We start from the raw sequence: 17,272 nt of genomic DNA, 5'->3' as shown, positions 1-17,272 counted from the left end.
CTGAGCCTCAGTGTCATGACGACTCTCCAGTTAAAGAGAAATGACCGGCTCTCGTCCTCAAGTCCATAAGATGATTGTATTTCAAAATGTCATAAGTAGGCAGTCTGAAAACCCATGAAATGCTGCAAATAAGTAAATAAATAGAAATTAAAAATGTTCAAGGATATATCTGGTTTTCGACTGGAAAGGGAGATGGGCGTGTTCTGGTCCAAATGCTGTTTTCGCCGCCTCCGCTCAGAGGATGTCACCGTCTCAGGCCTGTGCTTCACGTCGTCGACTGCTTCTGGTGGTTCCAAGAAATAACAATTCTAAAATCATTCTAAAAAAACAGCTGTGTTTGCAGAGTGCTTCCTGCCCGTTGTGAAGTCTCAGAGGTCATCTCATCTCCGGAAAGACCATAGCGTGCCCGGCTGGTGTGTTGGTGTCGTGAGGAGGTGTGAGCCGGAGGCCGGCGGGGCGCAGGGAGGAGGCAGGCAGGACCTCCTGGGAGGATGCTTGCAGTGCAGCAGGGTGACACAAGAGCCCTGGAGTCCCCCGTCTTTCCCTCCTCAGGCCCCGTCAGTAACAGAGCCCGTGTGTTCTATGTTGCCCACTTGCCATGGCCCACAGGCCTTTGGTCCTTGAGGGGCCTTCCGTTGCCCTGGTTTCTGGCACGTTTCCTTGTTTCCAACCTTGTGGCTTGTCTTTCCTTCTTAGACGAAGTCCTCAGCACTCTAGGTGGGTCCGGCCAGTTGGGAGCTGGGGGGCTGAGGGGGACTGCCCCCTCTCAGCGCGTGAGAGTCTCATCTGTCATTGGGGGCAAGATGGGCTTTTGTGTGGGGAAAGGGTCTCTTCAGGCAGGCCTCCCTGTGTTCTGGGCGACCTCGGGGGGCTGTGGTCCTGACCAGCCCAGGAGCAGTAGAGAAATTGAGAGAACACATTTAGAAATTGTACAGTAATCTGAATGTTGAATTAGTGATAAAAATGTGGGCATGTGTTGTTTTTGTTTTATGTCATGTTTTAGTACTTCCTTTTTATTATGTTTTATATAAAATACTTGTACTAGACTTCCTGGTGTCCGTACCATCTGCGAACCGCGCCGTCTCCCACAGGGGGCTTGGGAAGTGCTGGCTTAGGGTCCTCGGGGGAAGGGGTCAGGTCAGCCCGCCAGCTGGGGAGCACTGCTCCCCAGTGTAATGGCTTGACAGGAGCACAAGCAGTTGCAACAGGTTTTTTATTCTTTGGTTTTGTTTTAATGGTGCATTTTGGCGGAGGGGAGAGAGAGACCTTAAAATTATTGCTTTTAATAAAGCCTGTGGAGTAGTGGAAGCATGAGCTTTTCAGCTCTGTTTGATTTCCCATTGGAATGTTTGCTCTTGGCGACCAGGGAAGGTTTAAATTCTGTTCTGGTGTTCCCGGATGGTGCTTCGCACCTCCCGAACTGCACAGCACCGTGCACAGATCCCTTGATCGCTGGCTGGTGGCATTTCCCTCCCTCTGCTCCCTGCGCCCCGTCCGGCGGCTGGCACACCTGCTCTCGCTGCCCGGTTACCGGCCCAGCAGCCGGGGCCCCTGACTCTCCACAGCTGTGTCTTTGTCATCGTCAGCTGGGCGGTCCCCAGCACGTGCCATGTTCCTGCGTGTCTGAGGGAGACCCTGCGGATGTGGCTCCTGGGACCTTTCAAAGATTATTACTGTATTAACTAGGAGGACAACAAAAACAAAAACAAACCCAAAACCTGGGGGGGTGTATGAAGTTGCTGGTAATTGAAGATGAGTGATATCCTCAGCCTCTGTGAACTTTTCCTATAATTGATCTTTAAAGAATAAATACTCGGCAGATTTTCAGTGTCTCCTCTTACTGAGCTTTCTGTCCCTCTGGGCGTGGTCAGTGAGTTTTTCCGGGAGAGTGACGGGAAACCTGGCCTTCCGTCTCCAGCAGGTGGATTCCCCACCTCAGCGGGCAGCTCCCGGAGGGGTTGCAGGGACTGTCTTTCCAGCCCCGTCCCAGCAGCGGAGGACAGGAGGGGCAGCGGGGTCTCCGCCAGCTGTCTCTGCGTGCCTGGGAGCCTGCTTCTGACAGATGGGCTGGAACCAGATCGCTTAAAAAAAAAAACAGAAGGTTAATCATCAAAGGTTTTTCTCATAGGAAAAACAAGACTTTTCGTCATTGGTAGAACATTCCAGAGTGGGATGAAAGTGCAGGAAGCTAGGTAGGATGTTTGTTTCCCAGGGAACGGGCTGCCGTCTGGTCTCATTATCCAGATTTGTCACAATGTAGATGAAGATGCTGAAGGTGGGGCGGCCGCCTCCCCCAGCACCGAGGACCCCCCCATGGCCAGCATCCCCGCCGAGCCGCACCCACTCCTTACCCTTCCTTTTCAGGGAACCTTCCCTCCTGTTCCATTTAAAGTGCAGCTTCCTCTGCCACTTAGCCGCTCTGTGCTTTCCCTTGCTGATCCAGAGCCTCAGCCCCTCCCATTATGAGCGTGTCAGTTGCATAGTGTGATTATGGCTTTACTACCTGTTTGGTCCAGATAAGCCAAGAGGGCAGGATCTGGACTTTAAGGGCTAACGTGCCGTGGGTGCTCGGCGGACGATTGCGGAGCAAGTGAGTCTCTTGGAAGGCTTTCTCCGTTCTTAGTGACCGAGCCGTCACACGCTAGTCTCTGAGGCTGGTCAGTTGCCCTATGACTAGGCTGGTAAAGAGGTCCGTCCTCGATGAGTTTGAGGACACCGCTCCGTGACCACAGACATCTTCGTCCAAGAAGCTTTCTTGGACCCGAGATCAGTGTAAAGTGGTGTCTGCCTCCCTACCTTCCCCGGCTAAGTCCCGGCAGGGGTGTGTAGATCTTAGGCTGCCGGTGGACTGGGTGTTCACGTGCACACGCAACCTGCTTCTTACTGAGTAGATGTGTTTGCAGCCCCATCCCGTCTGCAGTCTTCTAAGGACGGGAGATCAGGGGTAGAGTGTGGATTGAGGGCGCGGTCTTGTGAGTCCCAGGCTTGACCCTCTCCTGTGTGTGTGGCACGGGGCTGTACCCCATCCCCTACCTGCCCTGCTTGCTGTGTGATAAGGATGCCACGTTCTCTTCTCAGCTGCTCTGAGTCCGTGCTCCAGGGCGAGACTTGGCTGCCTGAGCCCAGGACACCGCAGCGGCCGTGAGAGAAGTGTGTCGAAGTATATTTAGAAAGCCGAGTCATCAGGATGTAGGGACAGAGCTGGAATGGGGAGCAGAAGAGTTTGAGGCTGACTCTTCAGTCTGGCTTGAGCACCTGCCTGAGGGGCAGCGGCTGGCAGGCTGGTGGTCGCTGAAGTATTTCTGGGGACCGGTGTAATGCCAGCTTTTCAGATGACGGAAATTTCAGATGCAGTTAACCTGTCTTTTCATCACCCAAAACTAGCCTCTCCTCTGTCCATTCATTGCCCTCTGGGTCAGCCAGGTGTCCAGCCTTAGAGTAGGCCTGGAGAGTCCTTTTCCCGATGTTTAAGTTGCCGTTTCATGCAACACCATTGCACGAACCTGCCCCATCTGCCAGCCTGGTTCTTGCTTTGCTGGGCTATGACATTTGTGCAGTCTGCACCCTGAGCGTAGGTCCCTGTCTTGCTGAGCTTCCTAGGGCCTGGGGCTTCCCTGGAGTGGGAGGGGCCTGTTTTGTTCCCAGCAACTCCCTTCTGGACTGGTTTGGAACAGAGTCACATTATGGCTCTGTCTGGGACCTTGTTATTGCCCTTCATGGCTCCAGGACTGGTGCCAGGGGCGGGGTTAGCGAGTTCATGGATCAGTGTTTTCAGTGGATCCAGGGATCCTGTTAGGCCAAGACCTGCTTTTTAGACAAGGAGGCCTTGGGTAGAGGTGCAAGCTCCATCAGACCCGTTTGCTGGTCCAGGAAGGGAGTCTCTCTGATCTGCTGATAAGAAGCAAGGAGCATGACCTAGCGGGGAGTTCTTGTGGAAAAGGCGGGGCTGCCCCTGTATCTGTAGATTATCTGTGTCCGTGTACCGTTTAAATTAGTGGCCCTTGTATTTCCACACACTCGCATGGACGTACACATGCACACACACACTCCTGTCTTCTCTTGAGCGCGACGCCGTTGGTCGCAGGCAGCCAACCTGTGCCAGAGGCTGGCCCCGCGTCCCTGCTGGTGGTAGAAGCTGGAGTGGCCTGTCACTTGTCAGGCATTGTCACTTGTAACTGCTTTCCAGGGGTGTGAGGGTGAGTGCAACTCAGAAGGCGCCCTGGAGACCCTCCTTGCTCCCCTGCCTCCTTCCAGCCCCCCGAGCTGTAAGGGAGCCGGCGCTGTCTGTCTCGGGGATGGGGAGGCAACTCGGGTCTGCGGCTGGTGTTCTTCAACCTTACACTGTCTCCCCTGCAAACCCTTTGAAGTGGGTGCTGTTCCCTGGTTTTCCTGTGAGGGCTGGGGCCCAGGGACTTGTTCAGGCCAGAAGGTAGGGATGGGAGATGCTGGGTTCAGCTTTGCTCCACCTGGTCCCAAACCTGAGTCTCCTCCCCACGTTGGGGTACGGTTTGGGGGCACTCTCCCCTTGCTTTCCTCGGGGTGCTTCATTTTGGAGAGTTTCTGTGTCTTCGTGTGGGTTCTACCCCCAGCCTCCTAGACCCCTGTGGTCAGGCTTCAGTGACGGGGTGCGTCCCGGGCGAGGGAGAGCAGAGAGGGGTGTGGCGTCTCATCTGCGGCCAGGCCCGTCCTGGGCTTGCGCTTGGTGCCCGTCAGGATTGTGTTGGCTTTCCCCCTCCTGGACAGGTGCGGCCTGGCTCTCCTGGCTGCTGGAACGTTCTGGCCTTCCCTGGGTCATCTTCAACATTTGAGGGCTGACGTCTCCTCCCCTGACGGACCTGGCTTCTTCACGCCTGCTGCTTTGGGGTTGGGTGTCAGAGGCAGCTGGGTGCTGTGATTTTGTTTCTCCTTTTTCTGTGCTGCTTTGACTCCCAGGGGATTTCTAATGCGAACAGTTGGGCTTCTTTGAGGCCCTGAGTCCTTCTGGAGCTTGCCTTCTTTACCCGGCGTTCTGGGCCTGTTTGCTCTCACATCTGAGGCAAGACTTTGCAAGAGCTCCGTGTAGGAGCTTTTCCGCTGTGGCTTAGGGGACACAACCTTCGTTCTGCCCTATGTGAATTCTGGGGGTCCTTCTGCCTGCTTCTTCCCGGTGGCTCTTGCCCTGACCTCAATGGTTTCCATGCATGTGTAGCCAGTACTCGGCTGACAGCCTGCCCGGCACCCCACACAGGTCTCCCCGAAAGGACCCCCTTCCTCATGCTGCAGATCGCGGGCACTCTGGGCAGTGGGTTTGTCTCTCTCAGAGATAACCGTCCTGAGCCGCCTGCTGTCCATGCACAAAAACCATTTCAGTGTTCTGCTCGTTTAAGGAGAGAAGGTCTGTTCGAACCTTCATACTCCATCTTGGTGGCATGTGGTGTCCAGAATTCACTTTGGAGCCCAAAAGAAATACAGAGACCATGTGGTCCAGAGGCCTCCCTTTATAGTATTTTTTTTTTTTTAAAGATTTTGTATGTTTTATGTGTTAGAGGGAAAGAGAGCAAGCAAGAGCGGGGGAACGCAGGCAGAGTGAAAAGCAGGTTCCCTGCTGAGCACGGGGCTCAATCCCAGGACTTGGAGATCATGACCTGAGTCGAAGGCAGATGCGTGATGGACGGAGCCCACGGGTCCCCCGAGACCTCCCCTTATAGAGCAGGGAGAAGGCACGGGTAGGGAGTTTGTTTCCGAATCACGGAGTTGACACGGTGGTGATTTGTAAACATTTGGCTCACATCACAGTAACGGTTTTCATTCATGAAGGATGTGATGACCTTCTGGTGACCCACTTGGGGGTCGGGACCCAGGGGTCCTGTGCGGGGAGGCACTGACCAAGTCCGGCAGGACCGGCCCCTCTGGGGCCAGAGGACCCAGTTCCTTGTGCTCTGGCGTCTCTGCTGCTTCTTCGGTTGGTCTCGGACACTTGCTTTGCTCAGAGCTCCGTGAAAGATAAACCTCCAGGGAGCATCAGCCTGACTCCTCGGCCAGGTCCTTCATCATGCTTCTGGAAGCTTCTTCCCGCCCCTCCCTGCTCTCCTAACTTCCCTCTGAAGATAATCACACCCGGCTCAGGTGTGGTGTGGGAACCTGGATGGGAGGCAGGAGGGGCCCGGGCTGGAGCTCGGGGCCAGACCCAGCTTCCTCATTCCACCTCCAGATTCTTGGCCATGGGCTGCCGTTCACCCCTGGCCTTCTGGCCTCCACTTGCCGGAGGGACTGAGAAATGAGGGAGAGCCACCTCCAAGAATTACATCACAGTAAACCCTGGGGCTTTTTCCTGGTCAGCCAGGACCAATGAGAGCCCTTTCCAGATTTTGAAATGGGAGTTTTGAAAAGTTCGCAGAAGAGGTGCCTCTTGTTGTTCTGCTAACCACGGGCACGCGGTGGGGGTGTGCCGTGTGCTGGGCGGGTGTGGGAGCTCTGCTGGGAACACAGCCCCATCTCGGTGCACCCTGAGGACCGCGCGCCACCCGCTTGCTTTCCTGCCGGGGTTTGAGTGTGGATGTTGCACGGGTCATGTTGCCAGGACAATGCCGGAAGCTTCAAGCCAAGGAACTCGGGTTTGCATGTATGCGGAGGCTTTATGGTCCCCATTGGGGCGCGCACAAGATTGTGACCCGCATTTCAGAGAAGGGAGCTCAGGCGCTGAGATGCTGAGGGATGTCGCCATGGTGAGGTCACCAGAACGTGGAGCCTGATGGCCCCAGCGTCTTGGCTGTGCTTGCATTTTGTTAATGAATGCCCTCTGCTCTGTCCTTTCTGTTTGGGTCTCTGTGTAGCCAGGGGACTCCATTCCCTCTGCCTTCGGGAGGGCCTCAGCTGGGGGCCTGATCTTTGAGTCTATGGGGAGCTCGGTACTGTGACCCCGGGGATGCGGGGGCAGCAGGAGGAACGCTGAGCACCAGGCCCGTCTTCCAGAGCTTCGGGTTGTGGCTGGCCAGAGGTGCCCCAGGTGGGATCAGGACGCATTTCATTCCATTTGGAAGTTTGTGGTTTCTTAGATTGTTCTCATTGTCCCGGTTGCATTTTGACTGGGGAGGCGCGTTGAGGGCTCTGATTGTCGGCTTTATTCATCACTGAGCAGCATAGAGATTTCCGTCCTGTCTCCTTGGCCGGGGTAGACCTTAATCTTGGTGTGGGTGCTACTCGCTGACTGTTGTAACAAATTCACGTTAGATGCGCACTTGTGGATGTCTTGGTCTCTGTTCATTTCCCTTTCCATGAGGGTAGTGGTCCCAGAGAACAAAGCGAATGGGCAGCGGAAGTTGGGGCTGGGCGCCCAGCGATATGATGTTCTCGCTGTGCCGTTTCTGTCCCCTGGAAGGGGGCCCAGCTGTCGGGCCTCCCTTAGTCACCGTGTAAATGGGCCAGAGGGGTCCTGCCTCCCTGCAGGGAGTGGTTGGCTGTTGAAGGACAAAAGGGCAAGCTGTGGGCCTGGTGGAGACATGATTTCATGAAGGGGGGCCCTCAGTGCCCCACCCAGACCTGTCCTGCTCTTCTGCATTCGAGAACTTGGGGGTAATAGTGTAGGGCTGAGTGACCCAGTCTCGTTGACATTGATGAGATGCCCGACTCCCCAACCTGGGCCAACAGTGTGTGCAGGTGAGAACCACCAACCCCTGTCCCGGGGGCCTCCATCCCAGAAAGCCTGGGGAAATCCACAGTGGCCTTTGGCTTCCGCATCTTGACCGTTCTCTAGAGTTACGGACATCCCAGAGGATGACCCGAATAGCTGTGAAAAAAATGTAGGGGTCGGGGCATCTGGGTGGTTCAGTTGGTAAAATGTCTGACTCTTGATCTCTGCTCAGGTCTCAATCTCAGGGTCATGAGTTCAAGCCCCACGTTGGGCTCCATGCCCAGTATAGAGCCTACTTAAAAAAAAAAAATTATAGCAGCATTTTAGTTTTGACAGAGGCTGTAGCTTATACTTAAAATCTGTAAGTTAGTGACTTAGGAAACTGTCAGCTTCGTATGAAGAGCCAATGTGGACGGTAGAATTAGTGCCAACGTGTGAGGCCGTCGCCGCTCTATGGAGCATTGGCTATCATGTTCCTTATTGGTTAACATTTCATGGACGTGAAGTTTCTGGCTCCCCTTTCTGAGCCACAGTCATTGTATTGCTAGAGCTCCGAGACACAGATCCCTTGTGAAAGTGTGGATGTCCCAACCCCTGACCTTCGGGGGTTCCCCCCCCCCCCCGGAGTGATTGCTGCCCACTCCGTCCCTGGGCCAGACTCTCTGTGGTCTCCTTCCCCAGAGCAAAGCCTGGGCTTTGGTACTAGCCATTTATAGCTGGTTTCCCCATATGCAGGTCCAGAATCAAAGTCCTGGAGGAAGCTAGAGGGCCTTGCATGTGCCGAGAGTGGATTTTCCCTTCAGGGGCTGCAGGGGAGGAGGGCAGGGTTCTGATCAAGGCCAGTCTGGGCAGAAGGCCTGCAAGAGATGCCGGATTTGGGTCGGCTGGGGGGCCGAAGTCACGTAGGATCCCCAGGCCGGCACAGGCAGAGCAGGGGAGAAGCAGGGAAAGGAAGGGCAGACCGTCTTCTCTTTCCATTGCCATGCCCGCCCACCCCATGCAGCAGGCCGGTGAGGACACGCAGCCGTGTTTTGGGGTTTGTGTGTCCTCTGGGGCAGACTGGAAAATCCTGCTGTGAACCCGTCTCCCAGTTCTCAGACTGGTGAAAGCTTTTGTGGGAGTATTTCCACTTGGGCACTGAGTGGGGGCAGGGCCAAGAAGGTTGTGCCGTTGGGTTTGATGGAGCTCATTTTTTCCGTAAGCTACTTCTGTTCTCTGCCTAAACAGCTAGGGAGTGAGTCCACAGTCCCCAGGTTCCTTCGTGTGTACCTGGGGTCTACCCTCCCTGTGTTCTGCCGTGCCCGCCTGGGAGCTGATGTCACAGATGGCTCTGCCAGCTTCTCCTCTGGAGGGAACAAGAACAGAAAACGGACAGGAAGTCAGGCACGATGTTAACTGCAGTTCCGTTCTGTAGTCATTCACGTACATCCGGTCTGCTGTGCTTTGTCCTGTCCTTGTCCTCCTGCTAAAAGTTGGTGGTGGAGTCTCAGTAGAGGTGGAGGCGGGGGAGGGAGCAGGTGGAAGGAGTTGGGGAGACACAGGTGTGGGGAGGTGGTGGTAACAGCGGATTAGTAGGAATGCGCATGAAAATTGCAGCTTGTTAATTACGTACACATGTGTCACACACACAATGACACGAAATCTTCCACATTGTCCCCCGTGAGGTGACCCTTACCCAAGGAGGGCTAGTGCCTCTCCCAGGCTCCTCAGCTACTGATTTCTAGAAATCCTAGAGCCAGTGCTCTTACCCGGGAGGTGAGCTGCCCTGCCTACTGGGGAATGCCAGATCAGAAGATGGGGAGAAAATTGACGTGGCTAAGGCACTTTATTTTGGGAAAACCATTTGTCAAGCTGAGCCAGCTCTGGGCACGAGGTTTCTCTGTAGGGCGATGGAAATGTTCTAAATTTAGATTGTGGTGATAGCTCTACAAATACTGTAAATTATATTAACATTCGTTGGATGGTACATTTAGGGCAGGTGAAATTCATGTTAGGTAGCTGATAGATCTTAATGGAACTGCTTAAAAAGAAATAAAGGATTGATAGACTGCCCTTCCTTCCCCCTCGCATTACTGAAATGGATGTGTTGGTGCCTGGTGTTGTAGAGTGGGTGAGCGAATTTAAAGCTAGGTGGTTCGTACACTACCTCTGCTCCTAATGTCAAGAATCCGGACACTCAGAGGTCGTTGCAAAGAAAGACGTGTCTGAAGATGGCATACACAGGACGGTGTGGGTTTAGGGCTACGGCACTTGGGTGCAGTGAGGTTTTTGCTAAAGTCTGGTGGTTTTCTAAACAGTGGCATTGTCCCTGCCGCGCTTGGTGTCTTACCGTTTTGGAGAAGAGTTTTGGTTGCTCTGAGGAGTGGCGGTCCAGGTGTTCTGTGTGATTCAGCAGCTTGGATCATTGCCATCCAAGTGGGAGGCAGTACCCTCACTCCTGGAGAGGGCGGCTGGCGTGGTGAGTAGTTACTAAAATCCTAGGAGGTTTTTTTTGTTTTTTGTTTTTTTTTAAGATTTTATTTATTTATTTGACAGAGAGTAAGACAGTGAGAGAGGGAACACATGCAAGGGGAGTGGAAGAGAGAGAAGCAGGCGTCCCACCAAACAGAGAGCCCGATGCGGGGCTTGATCCCAGGACCTGAGCCAAAGGCGGACGCTTAATGACTAAGCTACCCAAGTGTCCCCAAACCTAGTAAGTTCTAATAAAAATGAGTAACTGTAGCTGGGAGGAGGCTGCCCAGGAGATGTTTCCCACACACAGCTGTGTGTGTTTGGAAGTCGTGGACGAAGACACACACACACAGTTGACCCACTGGGCTTTGGACGGCAGGGAATTTGTGATAGAGACTGGAAGGCGATGCTTTCCCTGTTAGAACCAGGGACAGGTGCTGGGGTCACGCCTTCTTCACTAGGGCAGGAGGCTCATCTCTTAGTAGATTTTGATTCTGACTTGTTCCATGACGTCAGCTGTGTTTTGCATCAGCCGACAAAGGCTATGCTGATCGTACTTTACAAGCGTCAGCTCATTGTATGTCAGAGCGGGACCCCTTTCCCACCGGGTGACTGGCTGCAGGGTGCCGGAGAGGGGTCTGGAGGGAAAGTGAGATGCTGGACCCTGGACCGTGGGACCCATGTCATTTCTGTTCTTTCCCTCCCTGAAAGTGGGGTTAGCCAGCGCCGCTGCGGGAGAGGGCGTGGGGGCGCTGGGCACACAACTCAGGCTTAGTTTACAGCCTGAGGTGGGCGTCCCTGGACTGTCCCTGCCCCCCCCCCCCCGCCCACAGTATTGTCACGCATTGTTGTTCGTGTGTGCGGTGGGGGGGCTTATCTGCATGAAGAGTTCAGCTTGGAGGTTTTTTTTTTTTTTTTTTAAAGATTTTATTTATTTATTTGACAGAGAGAAATCACAAGTAGATGGAGAGGCAGGCAGAGAGAGAGAGAGGGAAGCAGGCTCCCTGCTGAGCAGAGAGCCTGATGCGGGACTTGATCCCAGGACCCTGAGATCACGACCTGAGCCGAAGGCAGCGGCTTAACCCACTGAGCCACCCAGGCGCCCCCAGCTTGGAGGTTTTGATGGAACATTTTGTTGGAGACTTGTGGAAGCCCCTCATTCTGTTCTCCCTGGTGTTCCTCTTTGGTTTTCTCAGCAGAGTAACAAAGGGCTGTGCTTTTAGTCCCCTGAACACCTTGTGCGCCGAATGGGAGCGAGGACATAGCCCCGACACCCGCCAGAGAGACATGTCTCTTAGAGACCCCTTGTCCCTGCCATTCACAGCCTGGAACATTATACCTGCTGGACAAGCGCTTTGTTTATGCCATTTTAATTTAGTCCTCCTGGCCAACGCATGAAGCTGCCCGTCGGCCCCAGGACACAGCCGATGCAGCAGTCACACGACTCACGGACAGGTGTAAGCCTGGGACTGGACCCAGAGCCTGGCCTTCTGCCCTACGCTCCGCTTTATTCCCGGCAGGCACAGTGCTGACTGTCCCGCTCTCTCTCCTTGAAGTTCCCCACCTGCTCCCTGAGGCTCATGTCAGCCTGTGGGGTTTTTTTGTTTTGTTTTATTAACATATAATGTATTGTTTGCCCCAGGGGTAGCGTACAGGTCTGTGAATCATCAGGCTGACCCGTTTCACAGCTCTCACCATAGCAATTCCCTCCCCAGTGTCCATCCCCTAGCCCCCCCATCCCTACCCTTCCACTCCCAGTAACTCTCAGTTTGTTTCCTGAGATTAAGAGTCTCTTATGGTTTGTCTCCCTCCCGATCCCATCTTGTTTCATTTTTTTCGCTCCGTACCCCTCACGATCCCCTGCCCTGCCTCTCAAACTCCTCATATCAGAGAGATCATTGTCTTTCTCTGACTTACTTCACTCAGCATAATGCCCTCTAGTTCCATCCACGTCACTGCAAATGGCAAGGTTTCAGGGGGGTTTGCTGGCTGCATAGTATTCCATTGTATATGAATAGATCTTTCTGCAAAGAAGACATCCAGATGGCGTGGGTTTTTAGCCAGGAAATGGCTCAAGCCGCCTCGCGAGCATCTCTGTCTCGAGAGCGAGGTTCCCACTCCCACGAGAGTGGGCGTCTCGTGCTGTCTGACAGGCAGCCTGGGCAGTGAGGTGTTCTCTGCCCCCTTGTTCTTTGTGCTGGGCCACATGGCCTTGTTTCCAGCTGGCCTTCCTCCCCTCACTGTAGGGGGCAGAGGCATCCCTGCCCCGCGTCTGGGGCACACACTGAGTAAAAGAGCACCGCAGGGGGAGGGGTAAGAGGCCATATTCCTCTGGGCCATCAGAGAAGCCTCTGAAAGGAGGCGGCTTCCTGGCAAGGCCTTGAGGATGAGGCCACAGTGGGTGTGGAGGGCAAGGCAGAGAACATTCTGGATGGCGAAGAATCGCCGGGGCAGAGCGGGACGGGGCTGCCTGCTTGCCATGTCCCAAGGTCGCCAGGCTGGGCAGGCGCCTCCTGGATTAGCCTGTGAAGTGAGTCCCTGGGGCGAGGTGCACAGACAAGCCGCGTAGGCCTGGGAATCTGCATTCCTCCGCAGTTCCTCCTGGAGAGGCCTGCTGGGTCTGACCCTGCGTCCACACCCGCTGCCCTGCCGGTTCCCAGCCTGCTCGAGACACCTTGTCCTTGGTGATCCTTGAGCCCTCGGGGGGTCTTCATTAGCCGGGCACCTGCCTCCGTGGGTGGGCAGGGGTCTCGCTCAGCATGTCCAGTGGGCGCGCTCCTGCCAGGGGAGGACGAGTGCTTCAGGGAGGGGCTGGAGGGGTCCAGAGAAGCGGTTGGGTTGGTACCCCAGCCTGGGGCCAGCAAGAGGCCAGAGGGAGCGAGTTGGGAGGGGGCACTCGTGTAAGCCCCAGAAGTATGACAAGAAAGAAGTTTCTAGAGGACAGCACTGCCCAGCTAGAGGCTCCATCCCATTCCCCTTCCTGTGCCCCACCGCCAAGTCCTATGGGAGCTTTAGGACCAGCCCGGTGCCCTGCAGGGTCTTCCCCCAGGCCCCGCATGGCACCCCGGGCCTCCTGCAGAAGGACACTGGAAGTGCTGGTTCCTGGCCCTAAGGGGAGGCTCACTAACCTGCAACAGGAAACCCACCACGACAAGCAAAAATGAGCCCCGGGAGACGAGGCCGGCACAGGGACAGGCTTGTTGCTCCTGTCCCAGTTTCCGTGACCCTGAGCCTGGCCAGGTGCCAGTGTTTGCCTTTGAAGAGTTGGTGCCTGACCTTCCCCTGCAGCCATGGTTCGCTTCTCCTGGGCTGGCTTTATTTTACAAACTAGCACTTTCCTACTATGGCGTCTTTTTTCGCTTACCAGGATAATAGGATTCTTGTCTGAAGCATCTGTCTGTTGAATTATGTGTGTGTGTGTGTGTTTTCTCTTTGACTTGGGAGTCTTATATACAAACACATGAGCCCCGCGTCGGGATTTTGTTCCTGCCGCTGCTATTTGTTGTGCAAACCTGTCCGATTTGAATGGTCTTTTCGGTACAGAGCTGACAGATAAAGTATAGGGTCCCCAGTTAAACTCAGACAACTCGCAGGAATGTTTGTTAGGACAAGCCTCATGCAGGGCCCAGGACTGACTGACACCTCGTCTACCTGAAACTCCCGTGTTGCTTGACAGCCTGCGTTTGCATTGGCTAAATCTGGCGACAGGGTTGCCTAAATCAGGTTTGGAAGGTCCTTCTCTTCTAAATCGATGTCTCCGTGGGGTAGGTCTGCTTGCCACTGATGAGAGGAGTGCTTAGGGGCCGTGGCGTGTGGGGAGAAGACAGGGACTCCGGCCTGGACTTGAGTCCAAGCAAGGGACACCCGGGGTCTTGTGTGTCCCCAGAGGGACAGACTAGGGGTGAGGCCTGGGTCGCAGGGAGCTGGACCCCTGGTTTATATTCTTCTGAGCTCCATGACGTCTGATTTCAGTCAGATGGTCCACAAGCAACGTACAGATTCGTAATGGGTAGTCATTGCTCATTTATATGTAAGCAAATACACCAGAAGAGAAGCTTTAATCATTAAAGCAAACCTTGAAACAATTCGAGAAGAAGATCCAAGTAAACGAAGCGAGAGGGGAAGTGTGTGCCAACGAAAACGTGTCCCAGGCCATGAGGATGGAGAGCATGGCCGTGGCTCCAGGATGAGCAGGTCCGTGGGACCCACGCGTGAGTGTGGCCACGACTCAGACACATGTGTGCATGGAGATAATGAGGTGGGAAGGAGGTGACCTTCTGGCTCAGGCAGAAAGGGTGGAGTGAACTGGGGGCCGGTCTCTGGTGTCAGCTCTTCCCGTCCACGGGTAGCAATGTCAGCGAGATGAGCGAGGAATACGTCACGTCGGAAGAGAGACCAGAATAAAACTTATACAGATGCTCTCCAGTGTCCTTGACGAAGGTCACGCTTGTTCAGGGTGGTGAGGCTGTAGCCTCTGGTTCCCTTGAGAGAGTAAGGAGGCAGTCACCAGCTTGCCTCGACGAACCGAGAAGAAGACTTCAGTGGACTTGCCTATGTTGAATTACACTTCGGAGAATAAAAAATTCAGTTAAGACCGCAGACAGACAGGCTGGGAAAGCATTTGCAACAGACAGGAGCAGCGGTTTCTTACACGTGGGGAGCTCATCCTGGAGGAATAATGAGGCGCAAACCAGGGTTGCCAGTGGACAGGGGACGTGCACGTCCCTAAGCTGGGTCCTTGCCCAGCCCTGGGCCCTGGGTTTGTACCTGGTGCTGTAAATAAAGGCTCCAGCAGTTCTGGGTGATGGGCGGGGTTGGGGGAAGATGGTTGTCACTGAACCCATTTTACAGATGAGCTGGTTGAGTCAAACTCCAGAGAACTGGCCTCCAGGGGCTCAGCTCCAGAGGAGTGGGTGGGCTTGGCTGATTGGAAAGGCTGGCTGCCCTCAGGCCCTAGTCCAGCGGACCCGTCAGAGGGGGAGTCCAGAAGAAGGACAAAGGGCTGAGAAGCTCTGGAAAATGGTCAATTTCAGTATTTAAGACCTGTACTGAAAACCACAGGCTGAGGCCATGGTTTACCTCTGGGATTGACAAGAAGAAATTCCAGAAAGATCACCAGTCTCGGTCTGTTGCAGAGATTATGAAATGGACAGTTCTCCTCTGTTTTGGGTGGAAGGGTAAACTGCATGAATAAGATTTTGACAGTATGTATCTCGACTCAAAAAAAAAAACCCCAAAATACGGGTGAAACCTTTGGACTGACTAGTGGCTTAATTTCCAGGGATCCAGTGGAAATAATCGGAAATGAGGGCAGGATTTTGTGCACAGAGGTGTTGATGGGATTGTTATGTACAACGTCCGAAACTTGCAAGTGGCTGCAAGTGTGTACCAGAGTAGTTTAGAATCTGGAGAGAATATTTACCAAGATTTTAACATAGTATCTTGTCATGTTTGTGGGGGAGGGAGAGAGGCAGGACACAGGATCCTTCACACCCTGTGATTTCCACAGGGTCTGCCTTGCTGTTGGGATTCAGGCGCATTTTAATTATATTTCTGCTCTGTTCCAAAAATTGACCTGCTTGTTTGAAAATCTGGAAAAGAAAGAAGAAAGATACTTATCCCAGATGGTAAAGAGCCAGTTGGGTGGAGAAATGTAGGCTGTGGAATCGCAGAAACCAGGTGGGATGACCTCAGTGGGGGGGCTGGACTGCATTTGAGGGTCTGGGAGGTACCCCGTTGTGCCCTGACCCTGACTGCCCAGCTCCGTCCTCCACACCCTGGCAGGGCTCCTGCTGGGTTTGCTCTTGCCTCTGGACTCCGTCTTGCAAACCGAGAGCTCCTCTCCTCTTTCCCAACCAGAACCTTCCTTTCTTCACAAACCACCTGCTCATCGGGAGGGTGCGGGCTCAGGAAGTCGTGCTGCCCGGCCACCCAGTGGAGTGGTCCAGGGCTTGGAAGTGCGGATGGAGGTGCTTTGTTGCCATGGGAAATTTCAGAAAGATGGACTAAAATTCCGTAATGTGTGCCATTTCATTATGAATCTTTTTTTTAAATAAAGATTGCTTGTAACGCCCGTGCGATCCAAATGTAACATATACATTTTCCATAAGTAATTCAAACAGTGCACGTAGACGAACCACGTTTGTGCTTTTTTCTTGTCTCTGGAAAAACCAAAAACCAACAGGGTATCATCTGCGGGTGAAAGTAGAGGGGTTCACTTGAACTTTTTTTCTTTAAGCTTTTCTTTAGTATCTAGATTCTCTTAGTTAGCACGTATCGCGTTTATGATTAAAAAACAAAAAGAAAGCTATTTGTTTTTTGGAAAGACCAGCAGTGAAGACATGCTCTCAGGCTTGGATCATTTCCCCCAGATTTTCTGGGGGAAGATATGGCTGTGGTTGGGCCTTCCCAGGCACCGAGCTCCCCACTTCTGAGTGGTAGATAGATACTGGTGAGCTGACCCTTCTGGTCTATCTCCCCAGTGCTCCCCACTCTGCCTCCCCAGCTCTAGCAAGCAGACCACACTGCGTGTGTGTGCACATGGGTGCGGAGGGATAGAGTATCATCCTCCTGTTTCTGTACCCCCAGGTTAAGTCTCTGGACGGAGAACTGTTCACTGGGGAGCATTCAGGTGCTAAAGCGGCTTGTCAAAATGAACGAACTTTTTTGAGTTTCGTGGGCAGCATGAGTGGGAAGGCACATGAGTGGGAAGAACCCCACCACCTGGGTTCTAATGCCGGCAGGGGGCAGTCAGGTGGACATAACTTTCCTGTCCCGGAGTGTCCCCAGCTGTGAAGTGGGAGTCCAGCCCTGCCCAGTAAACTCTGCACACACATTTGCTGCTGTTGGCATAGGTAGGGGTGAAGTTGCCGAGTTGGCTGCTCTTTGTGCCGATGGTAATCTTCCCCTGCAGACACAGTTGTAAAACCTAATTATGGAGGTAATCCAGGTGCAGTGTAAAAATCTCAGAATTTCTTAAATCTGAAAGAGGACTTGAACCTCTTTCTGCCCCATGTTAATCCCTGCTAGTGTTCCGGGTGTCCCTATGAAAAGGCCCATTTTCTTTACCCACGTTTAACCTGTTTTTCATTGGGTTGATTATAATCTCACAAAGACGCTTTTTCCTAGAGTTGTGAGGTTAATTGTAACATTGCTGTTTTAACTTTTGCCTAAATTTTTTGTCCTCATCCTGACGTCTGGGGGAAAAAAAAA

The 17,272-nt window shown here is 53.6% G+C and overlaps 1 protein-coding gene across 11 annotated transcripts in view; it reads left to right on the top strand.

The window, feature by feature from the left end:
• The window catches only part of GRB10 (growth factor receptor bound protein 10), a 172,045-nt gene that overhangs the window by 60,017 nt on the left and 94,756 nt on the right, over nucleotides 1-17,272 (top strand). The window lies entirely within an intron of this gene.

This window comes from Mustela nivalis (genome assembly GCF_964662115.1).
Source record: "Mustela nivalis genome assembly, chromosome: 12".
In the NCBI taxonomy this organism is placed as follows: Eukaryota; Metazoa; Chordata; class Mammalia; order Carnivora; family Mustelidae; genus Mustela; species Mustela nivalis.
The sequence above is the reverse complement of the archived record's forward strand: the minus strand, read 5'-3'. Positions and strand labels throughout refer to the sequence as shown.